Raw genomic sequence first — 25,186 nt, 5'->3', positions numbered from 1 at the left:
GGTCTGCGGCCCTGCTGGAGCGCAACCAGAGCAGATTCAGCCGTGGCAGTCTTTTGGGGGTCCTCGTAAAGCTGAGCCATGGCCTCAAAGAAGGATTGCAGAGAGAAGGTTGCGAGTGAATCTCCTTCAAGTAAACGGTGGGCCCAGGTCTGCGGTTCTCCTTGTAGGAGGGAGATTACAAATCCTACCTTCGTGGCTTCCAGGGAGAAAGTCCGTGGTTGTAGGGCAAAATAGAGTTGACAAGCGCTCCGAAAAGCCCGAAATTTGGTTCGATCCCCAGAAAACCTTTCCGGAATGGGTACCCTTGGTTCAGGTGGAAGCATGACAACGGATGGTGAGGCGACGGGCTGTGCCGATAAGGAGGCAGGAGCAGAGGCCATGTGACCAGTATCTGTAAGGTCCTGGACCTGTCCTTCAAGCCTGGCGTAGCTATCTTGAAGCGATTTTACCGCTTGGGTAAGGGCCGACAGGTGCGTGCAGATCTCCTTCATGGGAGAGGTCTCTCCTGCGGGCTCAGTCATGGCTGTTTCGTACTGTTAGAGTCCAGATGTGGAGCCCGACTTGTAGGAGGAGACCTCTCTTACAGCGCTGGTTCATGAGCCGCTGGAATGGGAACAGCGGTCTCGAGAGCACAGTGGGTAGGAGGGCCTGCTGGATAGAGCCGCTGGAGCTGGTAGAAGAGCGGAAATCCCTCTGAAGGCTGAGTGGACTGCGGGTTGCTGGAAGCTGAGAAATGCAGGCAGTAGCTTCAGAGACCGAAGGTTGGAACTGGCAGCAGGCTGGAGAAGAGTCAGACGGTCCGGGTCAGAAGGTAAGCAGACTGATGGTAACGGAAGGCAGAAGAGGTGTCGGTAAGCAGGCAGAGGTCGGCAACGGAATCACAAGCAGAAGAGGTTTCGAGGTCAGGCAGGCCGGGTCGGGATTGGAGAAGGCAGAGAAGTCAAGCAAGCCGGGTCGATAACGGTAGCAGGTAATCAGGTTCAGGATCAGGTATTCAAAGGTAACCGGGTTCAGGATCAGATATTCAGACACACGGAAGCTGAGACGAAACAGCGCCGCACCGGCGCACTTGAGAGTCCTTTAAACGCTCAGTGGCGGGAAGGAGCGCACGCACGCCACGCACGACCACGTGGACGAGCGCGCGTACGAACGCCACTCGCGAACGTGCACACTAACGCGTAAACGAACGCGCACGCGAACGCGTACGCGAACGCGCAGAAGACACACGCCGACGCCTGTGTGCACGCAGCTGTACCTGTCTATTGCTGGTAAGTTCCTGACATTCTCCTTGTGCCTGTGAGGGTTTCCTTCCAGACTCCAAAGACATGCTGGTGTCTGTCTAAACAGGCTCTAGTGTGTACGTATGAATGTCAGTTAGAGACCTTGGATTGTAAGCTCCTTGAGGGCACGGACTAATGTGAATGTACATTAGATGTAAATTGTTGGCGCTATTTAAATACCTCAAATAAATATTCTACAGACCAAGAGAAGCTTATTGTTAGGGTTTATGTACACTTTTAATTCTCAAGAGCCTCAAATATAGTTACATTGCATACCAAAATCACTGGGTGCACACAACATATATGCCAAAGTACGACTAACCAGGAAAGAAAGATTAAGACAAAAGGGCACAGCCAACATACACTATATTGTCAAATGTAGTGGGACACCTGCCTTTACATGCACATGAACTTTAATGGCATCACAGTCTTAGTCTGTAGGGTTCAATATTGAGATGGCCAACGCTTTGCCGCTATAACAGCTTTAATCCTTCTGGGAAGGCTGTCCACAAGGTTTAGGAATGTGTCTATGGGAATGTTTGACCATTCTTCCAGAAGTACAGTTGTGAGGTCAGGCACTGATGTGGATGTGAAGGCCTGGCTCACAGTCTCCACTCTAATTCATCCCAAAGGTATTCTATCGGATTGAGGTCATGACTCTGTGCAGGCCAGTCAAGCTCATCCCCTCCAAACTCGCCCATGTCTTTATGGGCCTTGCTTTGTGCATTGGTGAGCAGTCATGTTGGAACAAGAAGCGGCCATCCCCAAAATGTTCCCACAAAGTTGGGAGCACGAAATTGTCCAACATGTCTTGGTATGCTGATGCCTTAAGAGTTTCCTTCACTGGAAGTCCAACCCTTGAAAAACAACCCCACACCTTAACCAATCTCCACCAAATGATTTGGACCAGTACACAAAGCAAGGCCCAGAAAAACAGGGATGAGCGAGTTTGGGGTGGAGGAACTGACCTCAACCCGATAGAACAACTTTTGGATAAATTACAGCGCAGACTACAAATGCGCTTCTGGAACAATAGTAAAACATTCCCATAGACACGCTCCTCAACTTTGTAGACAGCCTTCCCAGAGCAGTTGAAGCTGTTATAGCTGCAAAGGGTGGGCCAACTCAATATTGAACCCTACAGACTAAGACTGGGATGCCATTTAAGTTCATGTGTGTGTAAAGGCAGGTGTCCCACCTCAAAACACCTTGCCGCCATACTGATGGAGACAAGGGCATCTTCCCCACAACCCTGGGTGGTGGTTGTGGGGGTCTGCGGGTGGGAGGCCCCCAGATCCCAGCCCCCTACCCTATGTGAATGAGTATGGAGTACATTGTACCCATACTTATTCAACCAAAAAAAGTGTCAAAAATAAATAAAACCAGTACACAGGTTTTTGACAAAGTATTTTATTAAAGTAGCTCCAATGTGTCTTCTCCCTCCAGTTCTCCAGTGATGTCTGTATCCTCTGGTTCTTCTCTCTGCGCTGATGTCTTCTTCTGCGGGTTCTTCTTCCGCTGGTTCTTCCTCCGGCTTTTCTTTTTCTGTCTTCTTCCTCTGCTGGCTCTTCCTCCAGTTCTTCTCCCAACGCTAGCTCCCACTGTAGTGTTAGCTCTGGCTTGTGCCATTACTTATATAGCCATGGGGTGTGACCATCTGGTGGGCCCGCCCCTTGTGACGTCACTGCATCATGTCCCCAGAAATTGGATATGAAGTCATAGGGCAAAGTCGGAGCAGAAGTTGTCCGACTTCCATGTTGGAGAAGTGTGAACCCGGCCTAGCTGGAAAATAGGCAAGGATTAACAGATAAAGATGCAGCATACTCAGTAAGTGATTAAATCAGCTGCTGAAAGTACTTAATAACTGAGGGTTTAATATAATTTGAATGAAACATGTTTATTAATCATGTTCGCTATGTCCATGCATTAGTATTTCAACACGTTTTTCAAACTCTGCAAAGAATAGAAATTGGCATGTTGTAAAAGTTTATCTCTGGATTAGAATGGTACTATGGAGGTAGCATATACAATTCTTCTTCTATGTTCCACTTTCTAGATTTTGTTGATAAACACCACTTTTTCACATATCAAAGTACTTATTTTGCTTGATACTTAATCTGCAATTCAGTAGTTACAAGTTTCATAAATATCTGGGGAAATGGGCAGTAAACTAAATTAGGGAAAAACGGAACAAACAAGATTTTCTGAGCAATAATAAATTTAGAAATGTCAATAATTGGGCCTTTTATTGTACAACTGCCATTTTCCAGTAAGGAACGCTCATTATGTCATGCATTAACGTGTGCTGCATTAAGGAAGCTCATTAAAATCAATAGGCTTCCGATGCACAAAAACATCCCAAATGTCAGACATTTCACAATATTTATGGTGTGTTGCTAAGCACTGTACCACATGTGCATTGACGAACTGTATTGGGCTGCTATTGAAAATGAATGGCACCGTAATGAGTCAACACATGTAACCACCGTTGCCACAATGTGTATATGTAAATTGTCCTTCAGGGTTTAAATCTGCCTGTTATGAAGCAAAGCTATCATTTCTTAACCCCCAACATTTTATAAAAGCCTAAGTGTAGTTTTTTATGCTTTCTATATTGTTCCAAGGCCATAACTGTTCCAGGAATTGAAGCAAACCTACAGGCAGTTTAAAGACACTGTCACCTTGCCCATTCAAGACAAAATGACTGTGTAAAGCCTCTCCCCTTGGCCACTTTATACTCACTTGTCCATTGCTCCCCTGTCGCTGCATCCTCTGTCAAAGCTGCTACTCAGTGTTGTAGCTCAGAGAAAGCAGTAGAGGTCTTAGCACTGCATTATATGGGGGCACATGCTCCCCCATCCCCAGAAGCACTAGATATTTTGTAGTACAGAGGAAACGGAAACAAGAAGCTCTGGGGAGGTAAATTTAAAGCAGCCAAGAGGAAAACATTACCCAGACACTGTCACTTTACCCTAAATGTCCCATGTACAAGTAGCACCTCCTTGTGTACAGTGTTAATAGGTTAGGTAAATTTAGTTAAGCTTCACTGCAGCCTGTGAAGCCAGAGTTATTTGGGGCCATGCAGAGTTTAGCTGGCAGACTGAGGGCTGAGCCCCTGTCTCCCCCTGGCTTCTGGAAGCTTCCAGAAAGTTCCAGAACTTAGTGGGTGGTAGGATGGAGATAGAAGTCTAAATATTCATGGGAGCTACTAATCCCTAGGTGAGGACGGCCCAGAAGAGTGGAGAGTTTGACCATAAATGGTCAGGAGCCTGGCCATGTGGAGAGAGAATCCAGGATCCAGAGGACTAGATGGGACCTCTATGTCTGGGGTCTCTGTCTACAAGCATAAGGTGCCAGAGAAAGGGAGACGGTGTTCAGAGAAAGAGGAGGAAGGAAGCTGAGAGGAACCCTCACCCCCATCAGTCTCATCTCGACTGGTTGAGACACCCCAGCAAGCAAGTGGGACCTGAACAGCGGGATGTTTGGGCACAAGTCTTCATCTATGCTTCAGGACTTAGGGGGCTGAGTGAGTAATTTCTGCCCGCTTCACCACCCAAAGCCTAAAGGAGAGAGGCAGCCAGATGCATTACTCAGCTAACTACAGTATTCAAGAGGGACAGCTTGTCAGGTCACCTTGAAGCGAGGTGACAGATGTACACCGTAGGGATCAGGAGTGCACCGCAAGGTTGTGGACCCTACGGCTGACTGCTGCAGACGTGAGACAGATCCCACTGGGGTTAGAGCGTAAGATTCCCCGAGGCCCGGAGTCTAAGAGCCAGCAGGTGTTCACCAGCGCCTCTAGTGGTGAGGATGGACTTGGCTGCAACTGGCTCCAGGTCACGATCCCCAGGGTCCCCCAGCTCACACCCACAGTAGGCAACAGGAGGATAGGGATGGTGAGGGACAAGCCAAGGTCGGGGCCACAAGCAGACAGGAATAGTCAGGGACACGCCAAAAGGTCATGATCACAGGCAAACAGGGATAGTCAAGGACACGCCAAAGTCGGTAACGTAACAAAAGCAGAGCACACGGTAGGTAACAGGAAGCTAACACACAAAGGTTGATCAGCAGGGTTGGCTTGCAGTGCACAGGTTAATATAGAGTTCTCTGATAGGAGCTAGGGTGGAGCCATGCCAGAGGATGGATTATAAAAGCAGTCAGGTGAGGGTCGGCTGGTCTCTAGAAATGAACACATGGAGACAGGTAAGCAGACGAACTCTATTGCATAACCATGACACAGCTACTGCCAAACCTTTACCTCCTGCTTAGGATAGTATTGTGCTAATGTACCAGTGCTAGGATCAGTATTGGAAGTGCTTTGCCAGTCCGTTAAAATTTATTTGCCCGGAGAACACAGTCTGGAGTTTTATGCTAAAAAAACAATATTCATTAAGCTTTCAAAGGAACTGTGCTGGCATTTTGCTGGGAAGACTAAAAAAGTTGGGACTTATGGCTAGCCAGGATGTACAGTTATTACAGAGGGAGCACAGTCTGGGATTTCTTCTAGAGGTCTGTGATCACTCAAATTGTCCACAAAGTTCTACCTTGACCAAGTTCTGGGCATCTCATAACCACCCTTACCCCATTCAAGTTTATTTCTAATAAATAACAAAAACAAAGCCATTGGACTTGTTTTCTATGTGTGCCTACTGAATATGCATGTTGCCTGGCTGTGCAGACAAAGGGGGCCCAAAATCTAGCAGCTCCAGGGGGAGACACGCTAATACACTAGCAACAAGGTTGGATAAGGCACATGGACTCGTCGGCAGAGTGGCTCTAATAAGATAATCTCATATGTTCTGCAGTTTGCTTCCTTTAAACTGCACATAGGTTCATAAATAGAAATAACATAATATTGTCACATTAATTCAGCACAAACAGTCTGTATCTGGAGCAGAATCACACTTCAATGATTAAAAATAAAATCATGACCTTTCCGATAGTAAACAAGTCATTTAACGTGCTAGAATGAGGGGATCATGAACAATTGTGGATTATTTTTGTAAGGCCATGCATTCTCCTTCCAGCTGTCATAACACAGTTTGTCACTCTTTAAAGCACAACATGCGATGCGCTCCCTGCCAACAGTTTTCGCGTCCATCAAACTAGATGGTAGAGGAAAGCATTTAACACCTATTACCCAGGCTGCATATGGAACCCGTTTCATGAATGGAACATGTTACAAAATGTGTCTTTTCTGGCTTTTAACTACTGCTTCATGAATAGCAGCCCAAAACACGGTGGATAAATACTGTATATTCTATGTACAGAAAAACCAAATTTCCCCATAAGAATTAATAGAAACTGAGATGATTTATTCCACAACCATTTATTCATAAATCCTTAAGCTTATAGTCCTTATAAAAATATTATAGCCATGTGACCAGGTTGTGTAACCATAAAATGTCCATCCACAAATGGAAGCCTCCACAAGGGGATTAGAAGAAAAAACAAGCAGGAGCTACAGAGTATAAAAGAGAAGAGAGGCGCCTCTAAGTGTAGCAATATGGTTACATTTAATGAAGGTACAAGCCAATTTTAAGCTTTCAGCGCTGTCGCAATTTGAATGACAATTGCGCGGTCATACAACACTGTACCCAAACAAATTTTTTATCATTTTGCTCCCACAAATAGAGCTTTATTTTGGTGGTATTTGATCACCTCTGCGGATTTAATTTTTTGCACAACAAATAAAAAAAGGCAGAAAATTGTGAAAAAAAACTAAGTTTGTTTGTTTCTGTTACTTTTTTTGTAAAAAAGTACATTTTCTTCTTCAATGACGGGCACTGATATGGCTGTACTGACAGGCACTGTTGGGTACCAATCAGGTGGCACCAATGAGGCGGCACTAATGGGCACCAATGAGGTGGCACTGATAGGTGGCACTGGTATGTGGCACCGATGGCCACTTGTAGGTGGCACTGATGGGTACTTATGGGTGGCACTGATGTGTACTTATGGGTGGCACAGGTGGGCACTGATAGATGGGCACTGATGGACACTGATGGGTGGCATTGCTGGGTTTCCCTGTTTTGTAATTGGAATTGGCCACAGGGTTGCCAGTCAGTGCCCATTTGTAGGCACAGATTGGCATATTTTGGGAATATTTTTTCACAGGTGGCTGGCCATGGGGGATGTACCTGGCCATCCTGGGGGCTTCCCTGGTGGTCTAGTGTGGGCATCTGTGGGAGGGGCTGCGCTGATAAACAATAAGCGCAGACCCCCTCTGTCAGGAGAGCCGCCAATCGGACGTCATATGGCGCCCAGTCAGGATAACCAAACCACCGCCCGGGCCGCCATTCTGCTATAGGCCAGGCGGGAAGTGGTTAAAAGAGGCATATCTAAGTATGCAGGCTGTCCACATAGACCATCCTCCACACCACCGGCTCTCACCGCTGTCAGTATGTAATTGTGACCGGGAAGACTACCCTGCAGTAGAGCGAACTGAAAGTGGCGCTTGAAGTGCTCGTGGAGCGCAGCGTGGAAGGGATGACGTTAATAGGGGTGCAGAGGATGGTCTATGTGGACAGCATTACCCGGACACCTGCATACTTAGATGTGCCTATTTTAATCATTAACCATGTGATTTGTTAAAATGTTGAACCTTCATTAAATGTAACCATATTGCTACACTTAGAGGCGCCTCTCTTCTCTTTTATACTCAGTTGTGACTTGATGCTACTTGTATATTAAGACATCACTTGTTTGTCAAAGTTCATACAAAATTGTACTTCTTGCAAAACAAACACTCTCAAACCAAGGTTTTACTGCATATGTAATTCTGTCCTTTCTTAGTTCAATATCCCTTTAGAGAGTGTATACCATATATTTAAGGGTAGAGCTTTAAAGAGCTACAGTAGCACTAACTATTTTTTTTACATTTCTACCCCCTATGGTATAAAGTATTTGGAGTACTTTGTCCCATGGTGCTAAGCCTAGGTTCCCCCTGAATGTGGGTTAGAAATTGCGCAAGTTCAGCTTAACTCACGCAATTTCAAACCGGCAATACAGTTTGACTTCAGGGGCGATTTGACAGATATCTGCGTGGTTTCATGCACAGATGTCTATTCAAATCGCCCCCGAAGTCACCAAAGGTAATGCAGAAACTACTTTTGGGGATCGGTGCAGTGTCGCATCGTTTCAGGTGGTGCCATTGCCGGCGATATACATGTCAAATCGCATGCAAAATCAGCCCAATGTGAACGTGGGCTTAGTGCTCTCTAACCTTAGTTCTGAGGTCCAACCTGCCCCACTCCCCTTTTGCCACAGCCAAACCTAGAACAGCTTTGAAGGAGACGGCTGATTCATAAGTAAAGCTTGTCTCAGCTGTGAACACGTTCAGTAGACAAGCAGCAAAAGGAGGAATGCAGAGCCTGACATGTTCCCTCCCTCTACTTAAAGCGGAGGTCCACCCTAAAGTGGAGCTTCCGCTCATTGGAACCCTCCCCCCCTCCGGCGCCACAATTGGCACCTTTCAGGGGGGAGGGGGGTGCAGGCAGGGCAGCTGATAGGCCAGTACAACTGGCCCTGTTGTACTGGGCCCAGCCAGTAGGGGGGCCCGGGCAAGCTGAGCAGATAAATAATTACTATAAAAAATCCTCCAGCCATGGCCAATCAGAGTCCGTCTGATTCAACTACCAACCAAATAGCCTACACCACCCATCCACCAACCAGCCCCCCCCGGCCCCGGTTATTTTTAGTTTTTTTTTTTTGTGCAGATAGCTATCTGCAGACTAGGTGGCGGCAGGGGAGGGACTATTTCCTCTATTGCGGGTGCGGAAGAATGCCTCTTCCGCACCCACGCCTCATGCTGGCTGTGGCTCAAGTCCCAGCCAGTGTGTCCTCTATCGTGCCCCTGGCGCGGTAGAGTGATTCCTCCTCCTCCTCATGAGAGAAGTGTCAGTGAGGCGAGCGGCGGTGGCAGAACACAAAAAGGAAGTAGCTGGCATCATTGACATTGCATCTGAATGGAATCATTTGTGGGCACTCCAGTCCAGGCAGCAGCAGGATCAGGGAAGAAGTGTCTCATGGGGCCTGGCTAAAAATGAAACAGGTGTGTGCTTGCTTGGGGTGGGGATTCAAGATCTACTGATGCAGCAGCATATATACAGTGGTGTGAAAAAGTGTTTGCCCCCTTCCTCATTTCCTGTTTCTTTTGCATGTTTGTCACACTTAAGTGTTTCGGAACATCAAACCAATTTAAACAATAGTCAAGGACAACACAAGAAAACACAAAATGCAATTTGTAAATGAAGGTGTTTATTATTAAAGGTGAAAAAAAATCCAAACCATCATGGCCCTGTGTGAAAAAGTGATTGCCCCCCCCCTTGTTAAAACATACTATAACTGTGGTTGTCCACACCTGAGTTCATTTCTCTAGCCACACCCAGGCCTGATTATTGCCACACCTGTTCACAATCAAGGCATCACTTAAATAGGAGCTGCTTGACACAGTAAGGTCCACCAGAAGATCCTTAAAAGCTACACATCATGCCGAGACCCAAAGAAATTCAGGAACAATTGAGAAAGAAAGTAATTGAGATCTATCAGTCTGGAAAGGGTTATAAAGCCATTTCCAAAGCTTTGGGAATCCAGCGAACCACAGTGAGAGTCATTATCCACAAATGGCGAAGACATGGAACAGTGGTGAACCTTCCCAGGAGTGGCCGGCCGCCCAAAATTACCCCAAGAACGCAGCGACGACTCATCCAAGAGGTCACAAAAGACCCCACAACAACGTCCAAGGAACTGCAGGCCTCACTTGCCTCAGTTAAGGTCAGCGTTCATGCCTCCACCATCAGGAAAAGACTGGGCAAAAATGGCCTGCATGGCAGAGTTCCAAGGAGAAAACCACTGCTGAGCAAAAAGAACATCAAAGCTCGTCTCAATTTCTCCACAACACATCTTGATGATCCCCAAGACTTTTGGGACAACATTCTGTGGACCGATGAGACAAAAGTGGAACTCTTTGGAAGGTGTGTGTCCAAGTATATCTGGCGTAGAAGGAACACTGCATTTCATAAAAAGAACATTATACCAACAGTAAAATATGGTGGTGGTAGTGTGATGGTCTGGGGCTGTTTTCCTGCTTCAGGACCTGGAAGACTTGCCGTGATAAAAGGAACTATGAATTCTGCTGTCTACCAAGAGATCCTGAAGGAGAATGTCCGACCATCTGTTCGTGTACTCAAGCTGAAACGAACTTGGGTTCTGCAGCAGGACAATGATCCTAAACACACCAGCAAGTCCACCACCGAATGGCTGAAGAAAAACAAAATGAAGACTTTGGAGTGGCCTAGCCAAAGTCCTGACCTGAATCCTATTGAGATGTTGTGGTATGACCTTAAAAAGGCCGTTCATGCTCGAAAACCCTCTAATGTAACTGAATTAGGACAATTCTGCAAAGATGAGTGGGCCAAAATTCCTCCAGGACGCTGTAAAAGCCTCATTGCACGTTATCGCAAACGCTTGGTTGCAGTTGTTGCTGCTAAGGGTGGCCCAACCAGTTATTAGGTTTAGGGGGCAATCACTTTTTCACACAGGGCCATGATGGTTTGGATTTTTTTTCACCTTTAACCACTTGACCACTGGGCACTTAAACACCCTTAATAACCAGACCAATTTTCAGCTTTCGGTGCTCTCACATTTTGAATGACAATTACTCAGTCATGCAACACTGGACCTATATGAAATTTTTGTCCTTTTTTCACACAAATAGAGCTTTCTTTTGGTGGTATTTAATCACTGCTGTGTTTTTTATTTTTTGTGCTATAAAAGAAAAAATACAGAAAATTCTGTAAAAAAATGAATTTTTCTTTGTTTCTGTTATAAAATTTAGCAGATTAGTAATTTTTTCTTCATAAATTTTGGCCAAAATTTATACTACTACATATCTTTGGTAAAAATAAGTACAAATTGGTGGATATTATTTGGTCTTTGTGAAAGTTATAGAGTCCACAAGCTATGGTGCCAATATCTGAAAATTGATCACACCTGAAGTACTGACGGCCTATTTCAATTCTTGAGACCCTAACATGCCAGAAAAGTACAAATACCCCCCAAATGACCCCTTTTTGGAAAGAAGACATTCCAAGGTATTTAGTAAAAGGCATGATGAGTTTTTTGAAGTTGTCATTTTTTCCCACAATTCTTTGCAAAATCAAGATTTTTTTTACTTTTTTTTTTTTTTTTTCACAAAATTGTCATATTATCAGTTTATTTCTCACACAGCATATGCATACCACAAATTACACCCCAAAACACATTCTGCTATTACTCCCGAGTATGGCGATACCACATGTGTGAGACTTTTACACAGTGTGGCCACATACAGAGGCCCAACATGCAGGGAGCGCCATCAGGCGTTCTGGAGCACCCAGGACAATTCTGACATTTCTCTCCTACATGTAAAAATCATCATTTATTTGCTAGAAAATTACATCGAATCCCAAAACATTATATATGTTTTTTTAGCAAACACCCTGGAGAATACAATGATGGTCGTTGCAACTTTTTATCTCGCACGGTATTTGCGCAGCAATTTTTCAAATGCTTTTTTTGGAAAAAAAAACAGTTTTGTGCTTAAAAAAAAAAAAAACACAGTAAAGTTAGCCCAATTTTTGCATAATGTGAAAGATGAAGTTACACCGAGTAAATCGATACCTAACATGTCACTCTTCAAAATTGCACAGGCTCGTGGAATGGCGCCAAACGTTGCTACTTAAAAATCCCCATAGGCGACGATTTAATTATTTTTTTTACTGGTTATATGTTTTGAGTTACAGAGGAGTTCTAGGGCTAGAATTATTGCTCTCGCTCTAACGTTCGCAGCGATACCTCACATGTGTGGTTTGAACACCGTTTTCATATGTGGGCGGGACTTACGTATGCGTTCGCTTCTGCATGCGAGCACATGGGGACAGGGGCGCTTTAAAAAAAAAAAATGTTATTGTTCATTTTACTTTATTTATTTTAGTTTGACATTTTTTTCCCCAAAAATAAATTTTTTGATCACTTTTATTCCTATTACAAGGAATGTAAACATCCCTTGTAATAGGTATATGGCATGACAGGTCCTCTTTACAGTGAGATATGGGGTCAATAAGACCCCACATCTCATCTCTAAGCTGGGAAGCCTGAAAAAAAAAAAGATTCTGGATTTGATCGTATTGGCGAGTCGGTAGAAGTACCGGAGGGCGGCGGGAGGGGGGGGGGTGTCTATGGCTGGGTATTGCAGGGTATCACCGACTATGGCTGGGTATGGCTGGGTATCTCAGAGTATGGCGTTGCAGAGTATTGCGTTGCAGAGCATTGCAGGATATTGGAGGGTGTTGCAGAGTGTTGCACGGTATTGGCAGGTGTTGCAGAGCATTGCAGAGTGTTGCAGGGTATTGGTGGGTGTTGCAGAGCATTGCAGAGTGTTGCAGAGCATTGCAGAGTGTTGCACGGTATTGGCGGGTGTTGCAGAGCATTGCAGAGTGTTGCAGGGTATTGGTGGGTGTTGCAGAGCATTGCAGAGTGTTGCAGAGCATTGCAGAGTGTTGCACGGTATTGGCGGGTGTTGCAGAGCATTGCAGAGTGTTGCAGAGCATTGCAGGGTGTTGCAGAGTATTGCAGCGTAATGCAGGGTATTGCAGAGTATTGCAGGGTATTGCAGAGTATTGCAGGGTATTGCAGCGTAATGCAGAGTATTGCAGCGTAATGCAGAGTATTGCAGCGTAATGCAGAGTATTGCAGCGTAATGCAGAGTATTGCAGGGTATTGCAGAGTATTGCAGAGTAATGCAGAGTATTTCAGAGTAATGCAGAGTATTTCAGAGTAATGCAGAGTATTTCAGAGTAATGCAGAGTAAGGCAGGGTATTGCAGAGTAATGGCAGGGTATTGCAGAGTAATGCAGAGTAATGGCAGGGTATTGGAGAGTGTTTGCAGGGAATTGAGGGGTTAATTTTCGGTGAGCAGCGATGTGGGCACTGCAGATGCAGCCCACATCGCTGCTGACACCGATCTCTTCCCCCTCCGCTGTTCTGATCGGTACAGAGAGGGGGAGGGAGGAACCGGCGTCATAACATGACGCCGGTTTGTTTACAAGTGATCACTCCGCCATTCGACGGAGCGATCACGTGGTAAACGGCCGCTATGAGTGGCCATTTACCGTGATCCGTGATGCGCCGGGTCCTGAGGACCCGGCGGTCACGGATGCTCTCGAGTGCGCGCCCCAGGGGGCGCGCGAGAGCGGAGTTCTGGGAGGACGTCATATGACGGCCTCCCACAGTTAAGAAACCGCCCTGAAGCCGTCATTCGGCTATAGGGCGGTTATTAAGTGGTTAATAATAAACACCTTCATTTACAAATTGCATTTTGTGTTTACTTGTGTTGTCCTTGACTATTGTTTAAATTGGTTTGATGTTCCGAAACACTTAAGTGTGACAAACATGCAAAGGAACAGGAAATGAGGAAGGGGGCAAACACTTTTTCACACCACTGTACATTCTGGTATTAGCGGCATGGGTGGCACTGTCTGGAGCAGAATATGGCATTGGTGGCACTGTCTGCGGGTAGCACATGCGTTATGGCCCATAAGACGTGCTGCCTGCAGACAGTGCCACCCATGCCGCCAATGCCATATTGTGCTGCAGACAGTGCCACCCATGACGCTAATGTCATAACGCATGTGATGCCTGCAGAGACAGTGCCACCCATGCTGCCAATGGCATTATGCCATTGGCGGCATGGGTGGCACTGTCTGCAGCACAATATGGCATTGGCGGCATGGGTGGTGCTGTCAGCAAATAGCACATGCGTTATGCCATTAGTGTCACGGCTGGCACTGTTTGCAGCACGTTACGGCATTAGCGGCACTGTCTGCCAGATAGCACATGCATTATGGCGCATAACGCATGTGCTGCCTGCAGAGACAGTGCCGCCAATGCCGTAATGTGCTACAGACAGTGGCACCCATGCCGCCAATGCCATAATGTGCTACAGACAGTGCCGCCAATGCCGTTATGTGCTGCAGACAGTGCCAGCCATGCCGTAATGTGCTGCAGACAGTGCCACCCATGCCTATCACTTGTAGACAAACCTGCACTTTGTTTCAAGGCGGGGTCTGGGGAGGGCCAAAGGGAGGGACCAGGGGCGGAGCTGAAGGGGCCCCATCAGGTAGGCTGTACGGGGCCCCATGATTTCTATCAGCGGCCCTGGGTGCAGGTACCTGTACAGTTCAGGTATCTGCACCCACTTCCGGCGTAGATTCTGCAGAAGGTACGCCCCTTTCTGCAGAATCTACGCCCCTTTCCGAAGGTCCCCCGCTGCCTTCTGGGAAACACACCGATCCCAGAGACAGCGGGGACCATCCTTATTGCGCAGCACGACTCACGCATACGCAGTAGGGAACCGGGAAATGAAGCCGCAAGGCTCCACTTCCTGATTCCCATACCCATGATGGCGGCGGCAGCACCCGAGAGACGATCGAGAGATCGGCTTCGGGTGCTGACATCGCGGGCGCGCTGGGCGGGTAAGTGTCATTATTTTAAAAGTCAGCAGCTGCAGTATTTGTAGCTGCTGGCTTTTAAAAAAAACAAAACGGCGGACTCCCGCTTTAAAGAAGAGATTCAGCCAAAGAAAAGCAGAAAAGCTCCTTTTGAATGAAGTAGTTCCCCTTTAAAGTGGAACTTCACTCTCTCAATCAACACTGACTATTTTTAATCCTTATGCCGCTAGAATTAGTGAATACATTAGATAGGAAAGTATATCATATTGTTCTGTTTCAAACTTTTTTCATATACTTTAGGCTTAGGCAAATTATGCCATTTATTCCAGGAGTCTTGAGGATCGGAGGAGGGGTCTTCTCAGCTGAGCACATCCTCCTGCCTGAGGTAAGGGCAGATGGATTTCAAGGAGTACCGTAAAAGCTACATGAATCATCTGTCCTTTTTCAAGATGGCCATTGCCACAAATGGGGTCTTTTTTAAAGTGATTTTTCAGCAAAATAAAGCATGAAGACATGGATGAATGGGTGAGTTTGCTTTGAATATAAAAAATGAATTAAATAGTTTTTGGTTTGTGGTGTTCAGATGCAGCGTGGTTCTGCTGTAAGGACTGGGGGCTGTGCAGAGCAACCCATAACTTGTCCCTTCATGAAATCCAAATTAGACCTTTATTTTGTTAGAATACCCAACGTATGTGTTTAAGTTTATTTTGCTGACTATGGGTTACTAGCCTCTATTTGTTAATACATAAATCCATGTATTCCTTTGCCATTGACTTTTGTGATAAGAATGCAGGCAAGGTTTCCTTTTAATCATTCATCCATGAAGACAATTGTGCAACCTTGCACACTGGACTAGTGAATCACTACTCTTATGACAGTTTAAGCTGAAGATCTTTTGTAGTGATAGGGGAGTAGGCCCTGCATACTTAATCAGGCTACAAGCAGTACTTTTGAAAATGTTTCTTGGTTATCCAAGTCTTGACTCCCAATTGTTCCCCGTTCAAATTCTTAATTTTATTTTAGATTTTAGATAGGGAAAATTGCAGGAAAAATGTGTCAAGATATCTTTTTATTGCCTTTTATCCGCCAGTTATCTTTATTTCATGTGCTCACTCATATGTTTAGAAATGCTCATAGCTGTTGGGTATAAGCAGTAAAACAACTGAGAAGGTTCAAAAGTATGAAAATGTATTAATGAAAACTGGTAATGAGTAGAGATGAGCTAAGGAGTGTTTGGACACGAGTCTGAAACCCAAAGCTGTCAAAGCAAACAGCCCTGCCCTGCCGAAGCACGTATACAATGGGCATGTACACATGCAGCTGTGAGGTAGGAATAGCCTCTGCTGCCTATGACAGCTTCTTGGCAGAAAAGCTGAGGTGGGTTCAGACTCATGTCCGAACATGCCTGAGTTCATCCCTGGTAATGGGAACCTTTGGAGGCTACCATTGCTACTTCTTATGAAAATGTAGGGCCCTGGCTGTCATGCTGTCCCAATAGTTTCAGTACTTTCTCAATTACTGATCTGTAATAAGTATGTAAATCAAAAGATTTGATCTTCTTTCTTAAAGTGGAGCTTCACCCAAAAGGGAAGCTTCACGTGTTTGGTAGTGAAGGTACACATCCCCACTTCTGGGAGACCTCGTTGTGGCAAGGTCACCTGGAAGTTCGGCCCCCCTCCTCCTTCCCCCAACACCAGGCTATTTACAAATCACAGCATGCTTGGCGCATGTCCAGTAGAGAACCCTTACAAGGAACGGCAGCGGCAGCTGGGGTACCGACATTGCAGGATCCCTGGACAGGAAAGTGTTCTAATATTAAAACTCAGCAGCTACAGTATTTGTAGTGGGCGATTTAAAAAAATTTGGTGGGGGGGTGGAGCTCCGCTTTAACTTTTGCTTGTTTAGAAAGCCTTCATTAGCCTTGACAATCTACATCCTGATCTAGTATCATACATAGTAGATGTTATTGTTCTCAGCCTGTTCTCACATTTGGGTTATTTTCCTGATCTGAGAACATATGAATACAAGATGGATCTCTAATTGGTTATCATGAGTTGCTGCCTTTAGGAAGAGCTCCTTACTCAATTTAAAGTGGTTGTATACCCCGCTTGGTGATTTTTAACTACAGGTAAGCCTATAATAATGACTATCTCCTAAACCTGCACAGTTTAGGAGATATTCACCCTGCATCAGCAGCGCATGTGCTCTGAAGGTCTGGCGTATGGTTCCGGAACTTCAGAACTCCTTGCACCAGTGCACCTGTGCACTGAGTCCAGGTTCAAGCCCCATCATCCAAGTGGACATAGAGTTACAATATAAATATGGTGAGTGCAACGAGGTCGTGGCCGGAGTGTGGCAAGCGAAGTGTGCCTGCAAGGGGCCCTGTTACAAAGGACCATAGGCGCCGTGTACAGCTGACCTACAGGTGTTCAGCTTTGGCTATTTTTGACGGCTCCATTGTGGTTCTTACTGCGCATACGCTGCGCAGTACAGGGGGGTCTTTATCCGCCGGGGGACCTTTCTCTGCAGAACACCGGAACTGACGTCATTATGGCTAGAGCCACTCACAGTGCCGGAGCCCGCGAACCCCGGAAAAAACACCGGGGGAACAGGTAAGTCAAGGTGATTGATGAACGTTATGTTTCACCTCGCATGCGTTCAGTTGCAGAGAACTAAGGTGGATTCCAGTCTGGAGTTTTACCAGCCATCTTGGCAGGGTTGATTCCAGACCAGATTTTGTGGTCCACTTGTGTGCACCAATGGGTGGTATAAATAAAGCAGGACTAGAGCAAAGCCAAAGACCCGAGAGAGCTGCTTATGTAAAGTTTGCTTTGTGAGAGAAAGAAAAGGTTGGCATTAGATGATGTGGAAGCTTACTTCGCAACTTTTGAAAGAGTCGCTGTTTGGGAAGGATGGCAAAAAGAGCAATGGGCAGGGCTGCTAGCACCCCTTTTAACAGGAGAACCCCAAAAGGACTATTTTGACATGGTAACCAGATGCTGCCCAGGACTATGAGGCGCTGAAGGCTGAGATACTCGTACGCCTGGTCGTCACCATTGCAATCTGTGCTCAGCGGGTGCATCGATAGGCATACAGTAATGACAAGCCACCCTGCTTCCAGATGTTTAACTTGATACACCTCACCAAGAAGTGGCTGCAGCCACAGACCTTGTCAGACCCCAAGATTGTGGAGCGTGTAGTCATGGACCATTATCTATGTGTGCTCCCTGCCACTTTGAGGAAGTGGGTTAGCCATAGGGACACTAAGACTGCAAACCACTGACGTACCTAGGAAGAAATTGTCCCACCAAATTCGATAGGATATGGGGCCCCTGGATCAAAGAGAGACCACTCCCTTAATCCCTGAGCTCCAGACGGTGTAGGAATCTCTAGCTGGGAAGGTGGTGGTGGTGGGGAAGGCTGGGGATTCGGTATGCCTTTCAGTTGCGTAGGAATGCTTTGTGTTTGATATAGATGTTGGTATCCCACCCGTGATGATGTGTAGTCCATGGATCTTACTCTCTGAGTGCAATTCTGGCTTATTGGAAACACTGCCTAACTGAATGCTGTAATCAGATATGTTAATTTGCTGCTTAGCCCAAATTTGACTTTTTCCTTCTCTTGAGGCAACGCTGTAAACTGCTATGCTTATTGTTGTTGAGATTGTACCACTGTTCTGACATGTACTGTGAAAAATGTAATAAAAAACGTTATGTTAATAAAAAAAAAAAAAAAAAGACTGCAAACCAGCTGGTGGACCTAGTGGAAAGATATACTGCTGCTGAGGACTTGTTGAACCCATATGTGCCCCACCCCAAGGTCACTAGGGGTGAAAAAACGCCCGGAGGATCTTGTAAGACTGTTCCAGGGTTCAAGAGCTTGGGGACAAATTACAAGACTGTTGCTACAGATAATGAGACTATGGGTTCAGGACCTGGAGACTGGCCAAATAGGTCAAGGTCCCTGAGGAGGATTAGAGGATTGGATACAGAACACATAAAATGTAATCGCTGCCATGCGTTAGGTCATATTGCTGCTAACTGTTTTCTAAATGATGAACCAATGCAATGTGATAATGCTTATTGGAAAAAAACGCATGTCTCTTTTTTGCATGGGTGGCATGTACTGCATCATGTCAGGGATGCATGGAAAAAACAAATGTGTATGATTTCAGTTGATGAAAAGCCAGTCAGGTGATTTTGTAAATCTGAAAAGTTACACTCTAGCACTATTGGGGTGATTTGTATACAATGCATCCAGAAAGTATTCACAGTGCTTCACTTTTTCCACATTTTGTTATGTTACAGCCTTATTCCAAGATGGATTAAATTCATTATTTTCCTCAGAATTCTACAAACAATACCCCATAATGACATTTTGAAAGAAGTTTGTTTGAAATCTTTGCATATTTATTAAAAATAAAAAATGAAAAAAATCCCATGTACATAAGTATTCACAGCCTTTGCTAAATACTTTGTTGAAGCACATTTGGCACCAATTACAGCCTCAAGACTTTGAGTATGATGCTACAATCTTGGCACACCTATTTTTGAGCAGTTTCTTCTATTCTTCTTTGCAGGACCTCTCAAGCTCCATCAGGTTGGATGGGGAGCGTCAGTGCACAGCCATTTTCAGATCTTTCCAGAGATGTTCAATTGGGTTCAGGTCTGGTGCCCTCTTGTGTCTGCTGCCCGGATTCGACGTGAGAGGGCCCCAAATGTATCTCTCCTAGGAGACATCTCTAGGGACACCAAAGTGACTTGGATGATCCAATTCATTTCTTTTATTGACAGACATGTTGCAGACTTTGTTGGATTAGTACGTTTCCAAACTCACTTCCTATGATTCTCCCATCTCTGTCTCCTGCTTTATTGATTCTTAATGTATGTTTCATTAGAGAGTGTTGCAAATGGTTTATCTCCTTATGGAATGCCCCTGAAGAAAGGACTCTTCACAGGTCCTGAAACTCAGCGGACACAATACCAGGAGAACACCCTCATCCTGTTCAGTTCTGTTACACCATTTTTATATGTTGGTACATGGTGATGTGTGCACCAAATTTTAACAATGTTTAAATTAATTTTATAAATATATATTGTTTATTAGTTCCCTTAAAAGTCCTCTTGTGTATTTTGAGGAATACCCTTTCTCTGTGGATCTAAAGCCCTATAGAATACCCAAGGCTAGGCGAGAAGCAGTTGCAAATGAAATAAAGAAAATGTTAGAGTTGGACATGATAGAGGAGTCCCACAATGACTGGTCAAGTCCCATGGGGCTGTCCCAAATCAGAGATGGGGAGTAGCACCCAGTGACCTACCTGATTAGAAAGCTTAACAGACATAAGAGAAACTATGCCATTGTTGAGAAGGAATGATTATCAAATAGGCCTTAGATTCCATGAAATATTACCTGTTGGGGCAACCATTCAAACTAGTCACTGATCGTGCCCCTCTTAAATGGATGTGTGATAACAAGGAGAAAAACAGTCGGCGACAAGGTGGTTTCTCGCCCTTTACGTTTTTAAGCTCACAGTGGGGAACAGATGCCCATGTCCATTGTCTGGTTGGGACGGTTGCTCAGCTACAGGGGCTTGAGCAGAGGGGGGATATGTGACATTATGAAAGGCGAGGTGATTTTGATATGACGTTAAGTTTCACCTTACACGCGTTCATTTGCTGAGAACTAAGGTGGAATCTGGTCCGGGTTTTACCAGCCACCTTAGCAGGGTTAGTTCCAGATCAGATTTTGCAGTCCACTTGTGTCCACCAATAGGTGGTATAAATAAAGCAGGACTGGAGCAAAGAATTGCTCTTGGCTTGGGACTCAAGAAGCCAAAAACCTGAGAGAGCTGCTTATGTGAAGTTTGCTTTGTGAAAGAAACGGTTTGCATTATGTCAGGTCACCTGAGTCCAAGTGATAGATGCACCCTGTGGGGGTCTGGAGTGCACCGCAAGGTATTGGAGCCTACGGCTGACTGCTGTGGATGGAGCCCTGGGTGGTCCAGGAAAGCAGGTACTCTGGAGCACCAACACAGATCACACTGGGAGCTAGAGCATGAGATTTCCCAGGGTGTGAAATCTAAGAGCCAGCGGGTGATCACCAGGGCCCCTGATGGTGGGGATGGACTTCACTGCAGTCTGGCTTCAGGTCACTGCCCCTAGGGTCTCCCAGCTCACGCTCACAGTAGAGTACAGGAAGGTAGAGAGGAAGCAGCAGACTGCAAAAACAAAGGATAGTCAGGAGATAAGCCAAAAGGTCAGGGCAACAAGCAGATAGGGATAGTCAAGAAACACGCCAAAGGTTGGGATATGAAGCAAACACAGACAGTCAAGAACAAGCCAAGGTCAGTAAACAGGATCAGACGTAGGACACAGAGCAATTAGCACACGGAAGCAAAAACACACAATATTGATCAGCAGAGCTGGCTTGCAGTGCACAGGTTAATATAGAGTTCCCTTATAGGGGCTAGGGTGGAGCCATGCTTTGGGGAGAGATTAAGTAGCCAGGTGAGAGTGGCTGGCCTCTTAATCTGAACACATCAAGAGGTAAGCTGACAAACATTAATGCATAACCATGACACATTATCTTTGTTTTGTGGGTGAGATAAGCCCCCTGAGTTAGGAACCTGCAATGTTTAGTAAGGCTGCTTTCACACTGCAGCGGGAGCGGCGTCGGCGGTAAAGTGCCGCTATTTTTAGCGGCGCTTTACCGTCGTTTTAGCGGCGGTGTGCGGGCGCTAGCGGGGTGGTTTTAACCCCCGCTAGCGGCCGAAAAGGGGTTAAACCCGCCCGCAAAGCGCCGCTGCAGCGGCGCTTTGCCGGCGGTATTGCCGCAGTGTCCCATTGATTTCAATGGGTAGGAGCGGTTTAGGAGCGGTGAATACACCGCTCCTTCACCGCTGCAAAGATGCGGCTAGCAGGACTTTTTTCACCGTCCTGCCAGCGCATCGCTCCAGTGTGAAAGCCCTCCGGCTTTCACACTGGAGTTAAAGGGGCCGGTTTTTTTCAGGTGTTACACAGGCGCTATTTTTAGCGCTGTAACGCCTGAATACCGCCCCAGTGTGAAAGCAGCCTTAGTGTCTGGATGGCAACAATTTATTTACTGTTTTGTTTCATTTTCATGAAACATTTTTAAATAAAACTGGCTACAAGTCCGATTTTTAAGAAAACTTGCCTTTGGACTACATTTTTCCCAGTGAAGGTGATCCCCCTTGAGCTAACCCCTGACTATATAATATTTATATAGTATTATTACTGTCTGAAAATCCTTGACGTATTTAGGCAGCATACAGGTGAGGGGAGGACCTCATCAGTGAAAGATGCTCTTACATATACATTAGCAGGCTTATGACACAGCTGTCTCAATGCTTCCTGAAAACATCAGGAAAGACAAAACGCGCTAAGGTGGGGACACTGATGTGACATCACTTCCCCTTTGGATTTGGAACACACACTGGCTCCATAGTGATTGTAGAGCAGTTGTGCTCCCCCTATAGGCTGAGCTTGTCATTCCGGGTGCCAGTTTCTTAGGCACAGTGATCTGAGTGGTATAGATGAATCCTTTCCATTGATTCTGATTATTTCTCCCTGGGCTGCTGGCATATGCAAGAAAGCAGAAAGTTCTTTTGAAGTGTGGAGCATATAGAGCTCCAGAGGGGAATCTGAGTGCTTTCGTTTGTTAAAGGGTCAAATTGCTCTGGTGAGTGATTTCTCAAGGGCTCCAGTACTGGTGCACTGAAGTGGATTTTTGAACACTGTTTACACTGAATTATGAACTTGCTATAATTTTAGGTTTACTTGTTTGAAAGAACTCATGTTAGATGAGAAATTTGGTTTTGTGATATTGCTCTTAATAGGATTGCATGATTAGTACTTCGTTTGAACAGATTTCCACATATATTTGCCCTTTTTATTAGCGTTGTATTTGGACATTTTTTAGGGCATTTAAGTCACGTTTTTCTTTTTATTTATGATACAGCAGGTTGCAAAGCCACAATAATTGAAGAGAGATGAAATTGGAAGTTAGAAATTATCAACACAAATTGAGGGTAATTCCTCTTTTTAACAGTTGGCACTGGAACGGGTGTCCCTATTCAAAAATGGACTTTGTCTTCTTGTTCCAGAGTGGGTGCTGAGGTACAAAAGTCTATGAAAGAAGCTAATTTCATCCATATTTATTGAATAAGAGCATCAGGAGAAGCCAACACATTTCAGGGGAAATGCTTCCCTCTTCCTCAGGGGTGAAGTGGTGGAAAGAATTGGACTAACAATGAGATGCAATTAGAATATCTATAATGAAGCTTGATCTGGGCTGCTAAATCTGGGAAAAAAAGTATTTTACATATGCACACCAGCTTTTCTGGTGACAACTGTAAAATTCTGTATTTGCCATAAATTTCTGTCTCAGTGACAATGTATGAGTAGAGAGGGTAAATCTAACTAGTAGCGCTGGAAATCCTGTATCAACCCTCATCCGGAGCGTTCATCAAGAATTTTTTTGTCTTATCGTGTGGTCATGCCCCTTGAGCACCTGATGGATTATATACATGATCAAGCTATTAGGATTTGAGCACAGGTATATCTTATTTCAATCTACCTAGTAGGATAATCAGAAATAACTACTTGACAGGGGTTCTTATACTTTCCTATGCTATATAAATTTTTATAGAATTTTTTTATACCGTATTTATCGACGTATAACACGCGCTGGCGTATAACACGCACCCCAAGTTTAGGAGGGAATTTTAAAAAAAAACGTTTCGGAGGGAAGTTTAAGGAAAAAAACGTACATTTAAATGCCCATTAATGCAGCCTTATCAGTGTCATTTTCAGCCTTGCATTGCAGCCTTTTCAGTCATTTGCAGCCTTATCATTCATTTGCAGCCTTCCATTGCAGCCTTGTCAATCATTTGCAGCCTTGCATTGCAGCCATGTCAATCATTTGCAGCCTTGTCAATCATTTGCAGCCTTGCATTGCAGCCATGTCAATCATTTGCAGCCTTGCATTGAAGCCTTGTCAGTCATTTGCAGCCTTGTATGTTATTTGCAGCTTTGTCAGTGTCTTTGTCGTTTAACCACTTCAGCCCCGGACCATTTTGCTGGCCAAAGACCACACCACTTTTTGCGATTCGGCACTGCGTCACTTTAACTGACAATTGCGCGGTCATGCGACGTGGCTCCCAAACAAAATTGATGTCCTGCGGTTTTTATTTTTTGCGCTATAAACAAAAATAGAGCGACAATTTTGAAAAAAAAAGCATTATGTTTTACTTTTTGTTATAATAAATATCCCCCAAAAATATATATAGAAAAAACATTTTTTCCCTCAGTTTAGGCAGATACGTATTCTTATACAGATTTTTGGTAAAAAAAAATCGTAATAAGCGATTATTGATTGGTTTGCGCAAAAGTTATAGCGTTTACAAAATAGGGGATAGTTTTATGGCATTTTTATTAATCATTTTTTTTTTTACTAGCAATGGCGGCAATCAGCGATTTTTATTGTGACTGCGACATTATGGCAGACACATCGGACATTTTTGACACATTTTTGGGACCATTGTCATTTATACAGCAATCACTGCTATATAAATGCAGTGATTCCTGTGTAAATGACACTGGCAGTGAAACCAGTGGGTGGCAGTGTAGGGGTTGAGTGTTCCTAGGGGTGTGGTACTAACTGTTGGGGGCTGGGCTTTCATTTAGTGAACACCAATCTCTGCTCCAATCACATGGAGCAGAGATCAGCGTCACTAGTTGCTATGCAGAACGGGGAGATGTTGTTTACAATGGCATCTCTCCGTTCAGCCACCCCGTGAGACGATTGCGGGTATGCCCGTGGCGATCGAGTCCGCGGGACCCGCGTCTGGACTCATGGGGGTCCCGACCAGCACGGGAGCGCGCCACCGGCGGCGCGCTCGCGATGGCAAGGCGGCCAATTTAAAGGGACATACAGGTACGCCCATTTGCCTGCCCGTGCCATTCTGCCGACGTACATCGGCGTACGCTGGTCGGGAACCGGTTAAAAATGGCGCCTCCGAGATACAGAGCCGATGTCCTGTGTATCTCGGCGCCGCTCGGCAGCTCTCGGCTGTTTTCAGTGGTTTTCGGCTATTTTCAGCCGCACTCGGCCGTTCTCAGCTATTTTCTGCAGCACTCGGCCATTCTGGGATATTTTCGGCAGCACTCGGCCATTCTGGGATATTTTTGGCAGCACTCGGCCATTCTGGGATATTTTTGGCAGCACTCGGCCATTCTGGGATATTTTTGGCTGCACTTGGCCGTTCTTGGCAGCTTTCGGCTTTCCATCTGGAATCTGGCCTTGAGGAAGAAGCTCAAGACCCATTTCTTCTGAAGACCCAGACGGCAAAAGCGTCCTGAGGCGATTTCATTTGCATATGTAGCGCTATACAAGTTA

This window comes from Lithobates pipiens, unplaced genomic scaffold (assembly GCF_037356315.1).
Source record: "Lithobates pipiens isolate NorthernLeopardFrog02 unplaced genomic scaffold, aLitPip1_a1.2 Scaffold_3, whole genome shotgun sequence".
Taxonomy (NCBI): Eukaryota; Metazoa; Chordata; class Amphibia; order Anura; family Ranidae; genus Lithobates; species Lithobates pipiens.
This window is presented reverse-complemented; position numbering follows the sequence as displayed.